This window comes from Cydia pomonella, chromosome 2, assembly GCF_033807575.1.
Source record: "Cydia pomonella isolate Wapato2018A chromosome 2, ilCydPomo1, whole genome shotgun sequence".
Classification (NCBI taxonomy): Eukaryota; Metazoa; Arthropoda; class Insecta; order Lepidoptera; family Tortricidae; genus Cydia; species Cydia pomonella.
In genome coordinates this window covers 21,233,589-21,249,869 of record NC_084704.1, presented here as the reverse complement: position 1 = coordinate 21,249,869, position 16,281 = coordinate 21,233,589, and the positions used below count along the sequence as shown (strand labels likewise).

Sequence of the window (16,281 nt, the reverse complement as noted above, 5' to 3'; positions counted from 1 at the left end):
AACAAAATGATTGTTATTTGTAGGTATGAAAAAAAATGGATAAAATGGAATGGGTGAAAATGTGCTCACGATGAAGATTCTAGGCCTTTTGGCCCCTCGCTGGGGTCTATCTTTGACCTCTCAGCCAAAATTGCTCGGATACTTGATTTACCCATAACCGCCGCCATCTTGGATTTTTCTTAAACCATGTCACTCGGATCATTTTAAGATGAGCAATAAATAACAGGTAAACTTTTTTACTGAACCTTTTCACAATAAAATGCAAAACGTTCACGAAAATCGGTTCAAAATACGTAAAAGATACCTACTTTGCTCCCCACGGGGTGAATAATGCTCCAACAGGTTTTATATATGAAGACTGTGATATTACGAGTATACAATCCCTTTACCCCCTTATTCATAAACGTTTACTAAAGTTACGACGCAGCTAATAATCATTTGTCCCTTTCCATCATACCAATACGTCGGAAAGGGACAAACGATTATTAGCGGCATCGTAACTTTAGTAGACGTTTATGAATAAGGGGGGTTAATATTTAAATTAAATTCCGAAAATTGGAGCCAATTTTGGAGCAGAGTAGGCACATTTTACGGTATACATTAAACACGCAGAAATTAATACAAGCTCCCGGTCTACATTTCCTCTTCTCAGTACGGTTAGCAAAAATGCAGTAAGCTATTCTGGCTACGTAGCTAAAATGGTTACCGTACCGCTAAGTGGCACAGGTGTGCTTTGTGCCTAACGTGTCGCATCGTTTATGTTTTATTATAAGCTTTTATTTAGTTTTACATGTCTCGTTGTCAATCTGACGGTCTGTAATCAAATCTTGCAAGTTAAATTTGATCCACTTCCCGGTTTCGGATTGAGCTGAAATTTTGCATGCATGTATAAATCGGATGACAATGCAATATTATTATAACACAGAGCTGATCTGATGATGGAGACAGGAGGTAGCCATAGGAACTCTGTGATAAAACAAGGCAACCTAATTGTGTTTGGGGTTTTTAGAACTGTCTCGATGAGAATTAATTAACTGTGGAATGAAAAGTACAGTCAGCGATAAAAGCTTGTCCCAAAAAATTTTTTTTTCTAAAACCTTATTTTACCTAGTTACTAAGTTTAGTACACAAGTTAGTTATCGTTTGTATTACTATATCATAGACATGTTTATATGACTTATCTGTTAACTGCATGCACAAATTGCACTTGGACAATGCAAGTACGTACCATCAACCGTAAAAGTGCATGTCGACTTTATCAATGAATTCATTCATAATTTCTCCATGCTATTTTGCAGCTCACTGTACCTCTTGCTCGTGCTTATTGGTGCACGCAATATTTATTGTAAGTAATATTATTAAAACGATATCAAACGAAGCTGAGTTTTTACAGAGTACAGATTGAATAGGCATCCAGGGAACCTATTAAGTTAGGACAAGGTTAACTGTAATTTACAAACAGACCTGATTAGAATTCAGGAAGAGCTGTAGTGTGAATCGATACTGCGTAAATATCGATACAACGGTACATGGTGCCCACAACGATAAAATTGAATGTACCCCGCAGTTTGCAGTGTAATCAAATGATCGGGAATTCAACGCTCGCCTATTGTGTGAATACTAAATCTATCGAGCTCCACATAGTGATTTTGTAAATGGTTGTGACGTAGTGTTTTACGTTTTATGTTTTTGATTTATTATTGAATATTGATTGTAAGATTTATTTCTTGTTATAGTATTTTAAATAGTACACGTTTTTTCTTTCAAACCGAATAACGATATTTTTATGTTATGCATAAAAGTGATGCCGTTATGAGTAGTAATCAAATCACAAGGAATTGTCCCTATTACTAAGACTTCTCTGTCCGTTTGTCTCTCTGTCTGTCTGTCACAGTTGCCGCTATAATAATAATACTAAAAACAGAATAAAATAAATAATTAAGGGGCTCTCATACAACAAACGTGATTTTTTGTCATTTTTTGCGTCCGACTCGCACTTAGCCGGTTTTTGATCATTACTTTCCGTTCAATAAATATAATTTATTTTCATTACAATATGGAATAATAACAATAAATTTTTAATAACTAGGAAATTGATACTAACGTTTCTCTTATTATTCTATTTAATATACGTAATTGAAACGCGTTACTTTGCAAAGAAAATGAATATTGAAATTGTGTATTTTCATAAAATAATTTACTTACAACATATTGAAGATTATTATTACCTATACATATATGCATGGACGTCTATGTTAGCTTTAGAAATGGCAGCGGCTGCGGATACTGGAGTGGAGACACTATAATTGAACATTAATATGTTACCTACTTTAATTAATTTTCAGGAGGGGTATTCGAATCTTCAAAATCATAGTTTGATTTGTAAAACTCCAACAGGCCTTCTGTACTATAGTAAACACATAATATGTACAAGAGCCTCGTTTATCCGCACTCGTCTAAACCACAGGCACATGTGTGCAAGAGCGATGAAATGATACTCAAATTGAATTGGTAATGAACAGACATAGGAATCCGCGGGCCAAAATTGTTTGACAAGTAGAGAGTTCCTGTATCGATAAACTCAACTATCGATGCTAGTTCTATATACCTACTAGTGATCACTCAAGGGTTTGCTTTTAAAAATATGTTTTTATTAAGAGTAAATAAATAATTAAATAACAACTCAATATACTCTTCTTTGTTTTTAAGACAAGACAAGGCAATTTTATAATTTTACTCTTCCCTATTCCCGAAAGTATGGAACAAATTCTGGTCGTTTACTTTAACAATAGTAAATGGGACTTTCACGAAGAAAAAATTGGGATGAGTAAAATTATAAAATTGTCTTGTCTTAAAAACGAAGAAGAGTATATGTAGTTATTATTCAATTATTTTTTACTCTTAATAAAAACATATTTTTTACAAGCAAACCCTTGATTGATCACTAGTATATAGAACTACCATTGATAGTTGAGTTTATCAATACAGGAACTCCCTACTTATCAAACAATTTTGCCCCATGGATTCCTTTGTCTGGTAATGAATATTTGTTTCTGAATAAGGTTCTAGCAAGAAACCAACAGCAGTCGCGTGTGGCCGAGTAGTTAATTTGCGGTTGTCATGCGTCTCGAGGAAATTTGTTAGAGAGCTAGGACCTAGGCCAATATACCAATTTCCAGGATAATTAGTACTTGGGGTTTGTGGCAGGAATGTACTGTAAAATGTTCACATAACGCGTCTTTTATTATATTAACTCTTGGACTGCTATGATGGCCAGTTTTTGGTATCAGTCTCGTATGTTAAAAAAAGCTTATATAAAATGGTAAAAAAGCTTCTTGCACATTCAAATAGTTATTTATGTCGCAGAAAGAGACAATTTTATGTGCTACAGCGATATCATATTTTTCCAACGAATAGTTTTACCAAGAAACATCAAATCAAAGAACATGATTATTGAGTTACATTATATTTCACTTTTAATTGGTTTGTTGTTCATTACTGCTTCAAATATTATTAGCTGATAATAGAAGGAAATTAAAATTACGTATTGTATACACAAATACCTCATCTAAGCACATCTAGCTCCTGCAAATTAATTAATAACGAATGTCAAATACAGCATCAAGAACCCGCGGGCCAATTGCGTAGTTTCTGTGGTCGAAATCGGCTATAAATACATACGTATTTGGCAGTATGATGGTAACCGTCAAATTCAATCTAACATCTAATTTATATTGGTAGTCAGAAATGTAATGTAAGTAAGTAAATATTCTTTATTGCACCAACAATTATACATTTTACATACTTACATGTAAAAATACAAATGAATTTTAAAGGGAAATAGAACCAGGTAACAACAGGCGGTCTTATCGCTAAAAAGCGATCGCTACATACATGTACATTAACAAAACACACACATACATACATTATAGCCTACACTTTTTTCCACTGAACATTCATATTTCAGTTCAAATTCTCCTTCGGGAGAACATGTGGTGTTCTTATCTATATGATAGTTAAATCAAACACGAACTCCACGTATAAATATAAACTATAATATTAAAATCTACAAAAGCGCAATGAATCATGCTATAGCGAGCGAAGCGATAGGTTTGCGTTTGCGTAAGCGCGAGCGGCGGGGCAGAGCGGCACAGGTGCGGCGTCGAAGGCGATCGGATGCGCTCTGAGGCTCCGTGCAGCGATCTGGGAGCCGGTCCGTGTAGGTTCCCTCCGCGCGTCTTCTTCGCCCCGCTGTCGCCTGGACGGGTTTGCGAATAGTGATGTGCGCATGCAGTCTTGATAATGCGCCACATCACCCCCCTGGGAGTACTAAGGTCCATCTGCGGAAAAATAATTAGGAAATCTGACAATGCGACCAGAACGTGTTTTCCTAACAGGATCTTCCTGCTGAGCATCGGAAGACGGGGCAGCAGCTTGCTGACGAGTGTCTCTTTCGGCTAAAGTGAAAGCTGGCTTTACTCTATCTATTGAAACTGTCACAGGTCCTCTATTCGATTCTACTGTAATTGTTTTATCAGTTCTTGAGAGTACTTTGTGTGGTCCAGTGTAAGGCTTTTCCAAGGAACGGCGGACGGCGTCCTTGCGAATGAAAACATATGGTGCTGTTTTGAGATCCTCGTGTACAAAAATCGACTTTGGTGTGTGATGAGATGCCGGCTGCGGTTTAAGGTGAGTAATGTGCTCTTTAAGCCGTGACACGAAGTCGGATGGCTGCAACATGTTGTGAGGGTGTGTGTTAGAATTGAAGAACTCACCCGGGATCCGTAATGGCTCACCATAAACCATCTCCGCAGCCGAGCACCGCAGGTCCGCCTTCCAAGCCGTCCGCAGCCCCAGCAAAACGACGGGGAGCACGTCAGTCCAGCTCTTTTCGTCGTGGGCCATGATGGCGGTCTTGAGGGTGCGGTGGAGACGTTCCACGATCCCGTTCGCCGCAGGATGATACGCCGTTGTGTGGCGCAGGTGTACGCCGCAGAGGCGCGTCAACGCCTGAAAAAGTTGTGAATTAAACTGGCGTCCTTGATCAGTTGTAATAACCTGCGGGCAACCAAATCTCGAGACCCATGTTTCACATAGTGCCTTTGCCACCGACTCGGCGGTGATATCATGAAGTGGCAGTACTTCGGGCCAGCGTGTGAACCTGTCTACAGCTGTGAAACAGTATCTGAAGTCGTGTGAAGGTGGGAGAGGTCCTATTAGGTCGATGTGCACGTGGCTGAATCTCTCACCAGGAAGCGCGAACTGCCCGAGTGGAGAAGAGGTGTGACGCTGTACCTTCGACGTTTGGCACGCGATGCAGGCTTGGGTCCAGGCGCGGCAATCTTTCCGTGCGTTGGGCCAGATATACCTTTCCGTGACCAGCTTGGTTGTTGTCTTCACACCTGGATGACTCAGACAGTGTATGGCGTCGAAAACCTGCCGTCGTAGCTCGCGTGGTACGTAGGGACGAGGCCTAGACTGTGAGACGTCGCAGACCAACGTGATGAGGGTGCCTGGTACTTGGACTTCCTTGAGATTGATGGAGAAATTGTTAGGGTCTAGTAGCATCATGTTGCATCTCAGGATCTGCTTTCTGCATACGAGCCAGGGTCTCCACGTCTGGTGGTTTCGAAATGGCCTCGATACGAGAAAGGGCATCTGCTGTAATGTTATCCTTACCAGATATGTGTCTGATATCGGTGCTGAATTGCGAGATGAAATCGAGCTGATTTAACTGGCGAGGTGAACAGTGACGGTCTCTCTGCTGGAATGCAAATGTGATTGGTTTATGGTCGGTGTAGATCACAAAATGCCTGCCTTCAACCATGAACCTGAAATGCTTGACGCTTTCGTACACTGCGAGAAGTTCCCTGTCGTAAGCGCTATAACGAGACTGGGCCTTGTTCATCTTCTTTGAGAAAAATGCCAGTGGCTGCCAATCTTTGTCCACCAATTGCTGAAGCACCGAGCCCAAGGCTGAGTTTGAGGCGTCACATACGAGAGCCAGTGGTGCATTCATTACTGGGTGAGCGAGAAGGGTACATCTAACTATACTTGCTTTGCAGCTGGCGAAGACCTGGAGAAGTTCAGGAGTCCAACTGATGGGATGCGAGCCCTTGACTTTTGGACCGGCTAGCAGGTCATGAAGTGGTGCTTGCTCTTCAGCAGCGTGTGGGATGAAACGCCTATAAAAATTTAATATGCCTAAGAACCTGCGTAGGCCGCTTACAGTCTTCGGGGGCGGGAAATCTCGGATGACTTCGATTCTGGTATCCAGAGGGCGTGTACCTTGCTCCGATATGTGGAAACCCAGGAAGGTTACCTCGCTCTGACCGAAGACGCACTTCCTCTCGTTGATAAGCAGGCCGTACTCTGCTAGACGTTTGAAAACCTGCTCCAGGTGCTCTAGGTGTTCGCTGTGGCTTCTGGAATATACCAAAATATCATCGATATAAGAATAGCAGCAATCCATGTCGCGAAGTACTTCGTCGAGGAAACGCTGGAAGGTCTGTCCTGCATTTCTTAGGCCAAAAGACATAAAAGGAAACTCGAAAAGTCCGAACGGTGTGGTTATAGCAGTCTTGGCAATGTCTTCATGAAAGACCGGGATCTGGTTATAGGCTTTGACCAAGTCAATTTTAGAGAAAATACTGCAGCCTGCCAAACTGTGAGCATAGTCTTCAATATGCCTAATGGGGTACCTGTCCGGAATTGTTCGCGCGTTAAGCGCGCGGTAGTCTCCGCAAGGTCTCCAGCCGTCCTTCTTTTGAGCGAGATGAAGCGCAGAAGCCCAGGGTGAATCGGAACGACGAGCGGTGCCATCTCTAACCATCTCTTCGAACTGTTCTTTGGCCACCTTCAGTCTATCAGGAGCCAGGCGGCGTGGTCTGGAAAATACTGGAGGGCCAGGTAAGGTACGGATAAAATGAACGGTGTTATGCTTCACTTGACGTGTGATGCCTGACGGTTTGGTAAGTTGCGAGTACTTTGAAAGCAGGGCGTGGTACTCGCTGTCACCGGAAATCGTCTTAATGCTGGAGATGTCACATTTCATCCGTATCGCTGCTGTGGAGAGAAGAGTGAGCTTATCTAATAATCTACCGTCCTGACAGTCCACGAGCAACCCATAGTGTGCGAGGAGATCAGCTCCAATGATGGGCTTGCCAACACTGGCTACCACGAAGTTCCACACGAAATCCCGCCGTAGGCCTAGGTCAAGATGCAGCGTGACGGTTCCAAATGTCTGAATAGGAGTGCCGTTGGCAGCGGTGAGGCTGTACTCAGTCGGTTTGCCATCGGGCCAACTCCCACGTGGCACCACGCAGAGGTCGGAACCGGTATCAATTAGGAACTGCATTTTAGACCTTTGTCGGTTATGAAGAGGCGGCTTGTGGCGCGGCAATCAGTCGCCGCATTTACTGACAGCCGTTTGCATTTCACGACGAGTAGTTGCAGGGGGTAGTGCATTTCTTCGCCTTTTCACCAAAAATAGAATGATACCAGCACGTACCTGCAGTTCTACTTCGGCTCCGACCCCTGCTCCTCGATCTCGCGTTGCCTCCTCGACGAGATGTTGAGCGCCCTCGGCCTTGATGCATGGACATTTGCGCAATTTGCTTAGTCATCTCGGACTGTGCACGTGTCAGGTCGTCGATGCGTTTCAATAACCCGCCGAAATCGGACGTCGCGGCCGCAACGTGTAATGGCGGCGACGGTGACGTGGCCTCGCAAATTCTGTCGACGAGATCTGCTAGCTCCTCCAAACTAGCTGAGGCCTGCGAAATTAAAATAGGTTGAACATGCGTCGGTAGCCTTTTCATCCACATACTTTTCATAAACTCGTCGTTCATTCCGCCGTCAGCCAAATGCTGTAAATGGTGCAGAAATTGTGAGGGCTTACGATCCCCCAGTTCCTCATTAGACAGCACCTGGGTAATCTGTTGCTGACGGGAAACACACAGGTACTTAGTTAATTCAGCCTTTAACTTTGGGTACTTATCAGTAGCTGGGGGATTCTTAATAATACCTTTAATCTCTTTGGCATACCTGTGATCGAGTTGTGCAACGACGCAATAAAATTTCGTGGCGTCGTCCTTAATACCTGACACGTGAAACTGCGCCTCTGCTTGTCCAAACCAGACTTCGGGGTCGTCCGGCCAAAATGGCGGCAATCGAATTGCCACGCGGTTAACGGCCACCGGCGCGCCAACTTGTGCATCAGCAAAATCTTCGACCGACCGAGGCGGCGGCGCCGTGCCCGCGCCGTTACCATCCTCGCTCATAATTATAACGCGATAAAATTTCCCGCGGTCCGTAAGCACTCTCGGGTCACCAATGTGGTGTTCTTATCTATATGATAGTTAAATCAAACACGAACTCCACGTATAAATATAAACTATAATATTAAAATCTACAAAAGCGCAATGAATAATGCTATAGCGAGCGAAGCGATAGGTTGCGTTTGCGTAAGCGCGAGCGGCGGGGCAGAGCGGCACAGGTGCGGCGTCGAAGGCGATCGGATGCGCTCTGAGGCTCCGTGCAGCGATCTGGGAGCCGGTCCGTGTAGGTTCCCTCCGCGCGTCTTCTTCGCCCCGCTGTCGCCTGGACGGGTTTGCGAATAGTGATGTGCGCATGCAGTCTTGATAATGCGCCACAAACACATCACTTGCGAGATCATTAAGATTTGTAAATATTTTATTAAATCATCTGTAAATCTGAAGGTTGATTAATACTTATATATGGTATATACAACAAGGACATAAAGTTATCCATTTTATCCGTGGCAATTTAGCGGTCCGAGTATAAGAAGTGTCTGTATAGGTCGAGGATAAAATGTGCATTTATGCCTGAGACAAATACTCTGCTCACTTCGATTGTGAGGAAAATATCAAATATTAAAGGTTATGTTACCATTTAATTCAAGACAGAAATAAGTACTCGTACTCGCGTGGGGCGCGCTGGCTGCCAGCTGCAGCAGTGGCAGTTTGTATGGCAGGTTTTGGACTTTATTACTAAGTCAATAAGGGTCGAAATAGATGACTTTACTTGATGCACTAGAGTATTAAAAATAAATTTTATGCCACTTACAAGCGAGTTTAACACCAACTTTAAGAGCATGTGAAGTGAAAACACCGGACAAGTGAAAGTCGGACTCGCCCACCGAGGGTTCCGTACTTTTTAGGGTTCCGTAGCCAAATGGCAAAAAACGGAACCCTTATAGATTCGTCATGTCCGTCTGTCTGTCCGATTATGTCACAGCCACTTTTTAGTATTTTTTTTATACTACGTCGGTGGCAATCAAGCATACGGCCCGCCTGATGGTAAGCAGTCTCCATAGCCTATGTACGCCTGCAACTCCAGAGGAGTTACATGCGCGTTGTAATAATGTAATTACATTAATGATTTTAGCTCCTGTGGTTTTATGGCCTAGGATTATTATAGGAAACGGAGATTACCGGGGACATCACGTGTCTTGCTCCTTCTCTCGTAGCCGCTAGATTGCCACAATTACTCAACTTTAATCCGGGCTCTACGTGACTTGTTTGATGACCGCGGTTTATCTTTGTTTTGTATTACGACTATGTTGCCAAATGCGAAGTATTTTTTACTCTGTGTCAATTATATTAATTTGGTTATATTTTAATTGATAACACGTATCGTAAACCAGCTGTAGCCGTACCCACCATACTTTAAAATTAACTTTGATAGAAAAAAACAACCTCACAAAACAGTTTGAAATGCCAATAATAGTAAATTACGATAAAGTGCGAAAAATAGGAAATTCGGTATGAGTGGCGATAAATTAAAATATAACTGAAGGGAGTGTTTTAAATCATCACGAGTTGCGAATCACCTATTCGCACATATGTATTGTACAACGTTTTACAGTAATATGAACCTTAAATTTTCGACATAGTTATGTAATGTGCTAATTATTACTATTAATTAGCACCATACGTACTGTAAAATTATTTACGACCATAGTGCATTTGTAAACAATATAGTAGGTACAATTGACTTCAAGACGTAAAATACTTGTCGTGGAAGAGTTCCATTTGGGGCTTCATCAGTCGTTCGATTTCACCAAACAGCACTGTTTATGCAAATGCTTGGATTCATGCATAGACCTAATATTTGATGTATTTACAGTTGAATCGGACCGTTAGAGATTGTTAATTTGTTACCGAGTTCTGACTGAAGATCATACCGGAAAAAACACGCTGTAAAAAAATAAAAAATCGCAATTTGTATGCTTATAATATAAGATTTGAGGCGTTCCCTCAATATTGGTAAAACCCATCATCAGAAGTCGACCTTAGCAATTTTCTTGACAATCTTAACATAGAAGATAAACTGCAATCACAACATAGGCTTACATTAAATTTTCAGAAATTGAGGACATAGAAGGCAGAGGAGACATAGAAGACAAACTGCAATATAGAACATAAGCTTACATTAAATTTTCAAAAATTGAGGCACAAAGGCAAACTTATCTCTTCCAGATCTCTTCCAGTTAACCTTCAATTGTCTTTTCACAGACTGATACAAACAATGACTAACAGTCAAATAACCTTATTTGTTTGCTTTGCTTCGGGGTTTATAGTAGATTGTACAACAAGGGCATAAAGCGATTCATTTTTATCCGAACCAATATAGTCGAGGATAAAAATGGACATTTATGCCTGAGTTGAGACGGGAGACACTCTAGGAGACGATGATACACTCTGCTTTTCACTTCGATCGCGAGGAAATTATGCAAAAAAATCCAATGTTTTAGTTTATTTTGCAGTATTTTTTCAAGACTTGTAATAGATTATTTTATTTTATACTCTAGAGTATAAATTATTATGCTCTAGATTATAAAGTCAAATTTATTAAAATTTTATGCCGCTTACACGCGACTTAAATACCAACTTTACAAGCATGAGAAGTGAAATATGTACTATTTGCAACTGTGCAATTGTGCAACGAGGGGGTAAGTGCAATTTTGGAAGCATGGGTGGTATTTCCTGACAGCCGCCGGCTGGAGGGAATTAAAGACCCGAGTTTGTAATATTCTTACCCCCGCAGTTACTAGGAAACAGTTATTTGTTACTCGAGTCTTGCACAACGTACTATTTTTACCACACTCTCAGGTTTTAACTATAATAACCTTTGCGATGAGACAATGACACAAATATTGATAACAGGTAACAAAATATTGTACAAAATTAAGAAAACAACAGGTTGCTATTGAAATTGGAAGCTAATGGATCACGCGAACGATTTGCTATAATCGGCCGGACAAACATACATTATAATAAAATACCTAACGGCTTTGTTTGATATATTAGAGGATCGATGATTTATTGGTAGATTAGGTTTGCCCAATTACTGGAGGCGGTGAATGTCGAAACCAAAGTTAAATGATTATATTTAATAATACTTCACTGTTTAATTGATCATGTTAGTGTTTATTCAAATGCCAAATACGATTAGGTATGTTCAAACGATATCTTTAGCGACATTTTGTTCAGTGCACAGACTTTACGTCTAATTTCATGAAATGAAAGGAAATGTAGGTATTTTGAATTTGTTATTTGGTCTAGCTAATAAAGTGCTGTTACTGGCATACAAACTATGCAAGGAGGGGAGGGGGGAGTCACTTTTTTCTGCATCTGACTGTACATTAGGATGTATACCTACTCCGTTTCGATGGAATGTCAACCTTCATTAAAAACAAACAAAGTACAAAGTAGCATTTAAGTACGCATTTTCTTAATCTGACGGTTACAATGTGAAAATCGGGCGTTGAACTTGTGATCGTCAGATTAAGGAAATGATTACAAATAATTATCTAATTAAGTTACGAGTATAGAAAAATTATAAGAAGCATAAATTTGGACCAAAATGACCAAATCCACAATCTACTTCACGATTTAACCCTCCTTTTTTAACCCTCCTGGAATCCTCCCCTCGAAATTTAATAGCTTGACCACATATTATAATAAATTCAAGTTTTTAGGGCACCTCCCTTACAATTTCAATTTCAATTTCATTTATTGAGAGACCAACTGAGATCATTATTGTTAGTAAAAATTTTATATCTTAAAATATATGGTTAGTACTATACACAATAACGGGAATGTCAATAAATTAATGATGAATAAGAAGTGAAACTAAATCAAACAAAATACAATAAAAACAAAATTCGATCAAATAAAAATAATGCAAATAAAATTAATTTTAAAATGTTTCAAATATGATAAAATGTCACTTCATACTATTTCGCTATTCTATACAGTTGTCAGGATGTCAGTGTAGATATTTCATATCCCGGTTCAGGTGCATACTACAACAGCGGTTGAGATATACACAATCTACCCGTTCAGATATCATTCTCAGAATGCTGTTGGTACTGGCGCGGATCCGGCGCACCAGGGATGTACAACGCTTGCGCATAGTCGCGTGGAAACAGTCCACCCGCGCCTCGACAAACATCCCTGATGCACTACAGTATCGCGGCAGCCCCATCAGCACCCTGAAAGCGTTATTGAACTGTACACGAAGAGAATTGTACCGTGTTACTGTGTAGTCCGCACATAGGCCGCTAGTATATAGGGAAGTACAGTACGCCCTGAAAAGAGTGACCTTGACCTAATTAGAGCATTTAGCGAACCTACGGGCGATCATGTTAGCTCTAATAGACAATGCTCTTCGTTCGCGTTCAATGTCTGTATCGCCTTTAAGGTCAGAAGTCACAATATGCCAGAGATATTTAGATTGTGACACTACAGTGAGTACCTCCCCGTTTAATTTTATAGGTGGGACATCGCATGGGCATTTGTTTCTAACCCTAAAGACCATACATTCGCTCTTTCTAACGTTATACTTTAAACCATGACTGTTAGCGTACCGCTCACAGACACCTATCAGTTTAGTGAGCCCACAGGGAGAGGCACTCAGCAGCACCATATCGTCGGCGTAGCTGATATTATTTACGCATACTCCATCAATATGGCACCCGATGCGGGTGCTGCTGAGCTCCTCTATCAGTGCATTTACATACAGGTTGAAGAGCTTAGGTGAACTCAATCCTCCCTGCCTTACTCCGCACTTCAACCTGTATGCATCCGACAATGCTCCCGCCCATCTAACGACATTCGATTGGTTTTGATACCAGTACTTCAGAACTTTATTTAAGTCTGGTGGCATGTTAATGTCATTCAGTTTTTGCCAGAGGATGTCATAATTAACCATGTCGAACGCCTTCGATAGGTCAAGGTAGCATGCGTATACATTTGTCTGTCGGTCAGTGTAATATTTGACAACCCAATGATAAAAATAAATTAAGTTTATATTCCAAGTACGCATATTATAATGCGCTTATGAACGTTAAATAAAGCTACGCCGGTTCTAACCCTGCACCTCTGACTCGAGAAGATATGGTATAAGAAGATATGGTGTGGGGTGTCGTTGGATAGGTCTTTTAAAACGAATACTCGTAGGGATCTTTAAACAATTTTCGGTGGAAGTTTGCATGGCAATGTATATCATATATTTTTTTTAGATTTTTCATTCTGTTATTTTAGAAGTTACGGGGGGGGACACATTTTACCACTTTGGAAGTGTCTCTCGCGCAAACTATTCAGTTTAGAAAAAAATGATATTAGAAACCTCAATATCATTTTTAAAGTCCTATCCATAGAAACCCCGCACGTATGGTTTTGATGAAAAAAGATTTTTTGAGTTTCAGTTTTAAGTATGGGGAACCCCCAAAATTTATTGTTTTTTTTTTCTATTTTTGTGTAAAAATCTTAATGCGGTTCATAGAATACATCTACTTACCAAGTTTGAACAGCTCTTACAGTTTCGGAAAAAAGTGGCTGTGACATAAACGGACAGACAGACGGACATGACGAATCTATAAGGGTTCCGTTTTTTGCCATTTGGCTACGGAACCCTAAAAACCGTGGAAGTAGAACTTTATAAAGACATTCAATGAAAACTATAGCAAACATTACCAAATAAGCCGTTATTTAATTATGGCAAGAAGGTCTCCCCTTACTACTCTACGGTACTCTCTTCTGCTTATTATGTACATGATGCTTACTAATAACCCCCGTTCAATGAGTGCGTCAAGGTGACGTAATATCTCCAAAGCTTTTCACAAATGCACTAGAAGACGTATTTAAACACTGCAACTGAGACGGCATAGGTGTTAAAATAGATGGAAAGTACTTAAACCACCTACGCTTTGCTGACGACATCGTTCTACTCGCAGAGACACCTGAAGATCTCGAACAAACGAAAACAAACGATCTAAGCCAGGCATTGATGCAAGTTAGTCTAAAAATGAATATGGAGAAAACAAAGTGGATGAGCCCTGCCAAAAAGGTAACCATTTCATTGGAAGGCAAAAAGATGGTGAGAGTAATCGATTATGTTTATTTGACTCAGAAAATAACGCTAAACGCATTCAATTGGGATGGGGCGCATTTGGCAAGCTGGGCGATGTTTTCAGGTTCCAAATTCCGCAGTCACTGAAAACCAGGGTTTACAACCAATGCATCCTCCCAGTAATGACCTACGCATGCGAGACATGGACGTTGACTGTCGGAAGTGTCCGCCAGTTAAAAGTGGCACAGAGAGCTATGGAGCGCGCGATGCTCGGGATGTGACAGAATTCGGAATGTGGACATTCGCCAACTCACAAAAGTTACCGACATCGCCAAAAGAATTGCGCAGCTGAAATGGGAATGGGCCGGCCATACATGTCGCAGGGATGATGACCGATGGGGCCAGCGAGTACTGTTCTGGAGACCTCGACTGGGAAGCTGAGGTGACGGAAAACCACGAGCCAGATGGTCGGACGATATCAGAAAGACGGCAGGGCCGACCTGGCATAGAACCGCCGCATACAGAACAACGTGGAAATCCATGAAAGAGGCATATGTTCAGCAGTGGACGCATATATGCTGAGAACAGAAAGAGAGTCCCCGTTCAAGGTAGCCTATTGTGACGGGCGGGTAGCTGCAGAACGCCACATTAAGAATGGCCCGATATGCTCTTGGCCGGTTTTTAGGCTTTTAGGCTTTAGATGACTGCACTATTTAGAAGATCATACTGTCTTATCTCACGTTCTTTAACTTCCTCCTAATTGGTGACACATGGACCGATTTAAGGGGCTTCCCGCGGTTTGAATCGATTTTGACAAGTTTTTATTCGTTACTCCTACATTTGCACTACAGATAGAATTATAAGACAAACGGTTCTTCAATCTATTCTGGTCTGCCTGATTTTGAAAGAAATGAATTTTTATTTTTTTATGATTTTTTAAACATTGTCTAAAAACACTTTTTTCGTTACTCTACTGCTGTGAAGGATCTTACATATACGAAAAACTGGTTGGTGGGAGATTTTAATTTTGAATTAATTGACACAAAAGTTATGGCCAGTAAACCAGATTTTGGCCTAAAATTGTTTAACTTTGATGTCAAATACCTCGAAGACAGTGAACTTTGCTGATAATATGACGGATTACAAAAAACATTTGAAAACTAAGGGATTGAGATCGAAGGTCGTTGGCGCCAGGGAGCCCCTTAACGATGCAAGTTTAGCTTCGATTTAGATTTGGAGAAAAAGTAGAATGTGTTGATAAATTTAATTAGTTTTAATAATCGCAACAATGCCTTTACGTCGGAAATTCGGAAATGCTATCAGGATTACTCGTGACGCTACAAATCCAACAAAACACCGACAAGTCTCACGCACAGAGGGTTCATGTATGTACACATTAAAAGCTCACATCTATGAAAATAGTGGCGAAAAAAATAATCTAGATTGAGGATAAAACTTGACGTTTCCGACGGAATTGAAGCTTCCCTTCGAGACCAGGGTCCAAAATTGTTCATGGTCCTTCGAACCGGATAAGTCTGTGGCTTTTTGCAAGTTATTGTTACTGTTTACGACACTCCAACTTAAGGTCAAAGTTGGAATTTTCTATAATCCCTCAGACGTCGGATTAGGTTAGCTGTTTACGGAACCACTGTAAGCCGTCACCGCCGGGTTGGCAATTGCAGCTTACTTCGCACATAAAAACTGCGAGGTTTAAGTAAAAAATGACATGACCTATTTGCTGCTTAGATCTATATCTACTACATTTATACAATTCTAATACTTAATTATAATACAAGTAAAAGAAAATGGGTCTGTTGGGTGGCTACGGACATTTTTTTAAAGAAATCACACAGGAGATAAGTCAGGTCGGCGTGATGTTACATTTAAAGGGATGTCGCTCCA

The 16,281-nt window shown here is 41.0% G+C and overlaps 1 protein-coding gene across 3 annotated transcripts in view; it reads right to left on the bottom strand.

Moving 5' to 3' along the window:
- The window catches only part of LOC133534628 (ATP-binding cassette sub-family G member 1-like), a 202,273-nt gene that overhangs the window by 84,037 nt on the left and 101,955 nt on the right, over window positions 1-16,281 (bottom strand). The gene's annotated exons all lie outside the window — the stretch shown is intronic.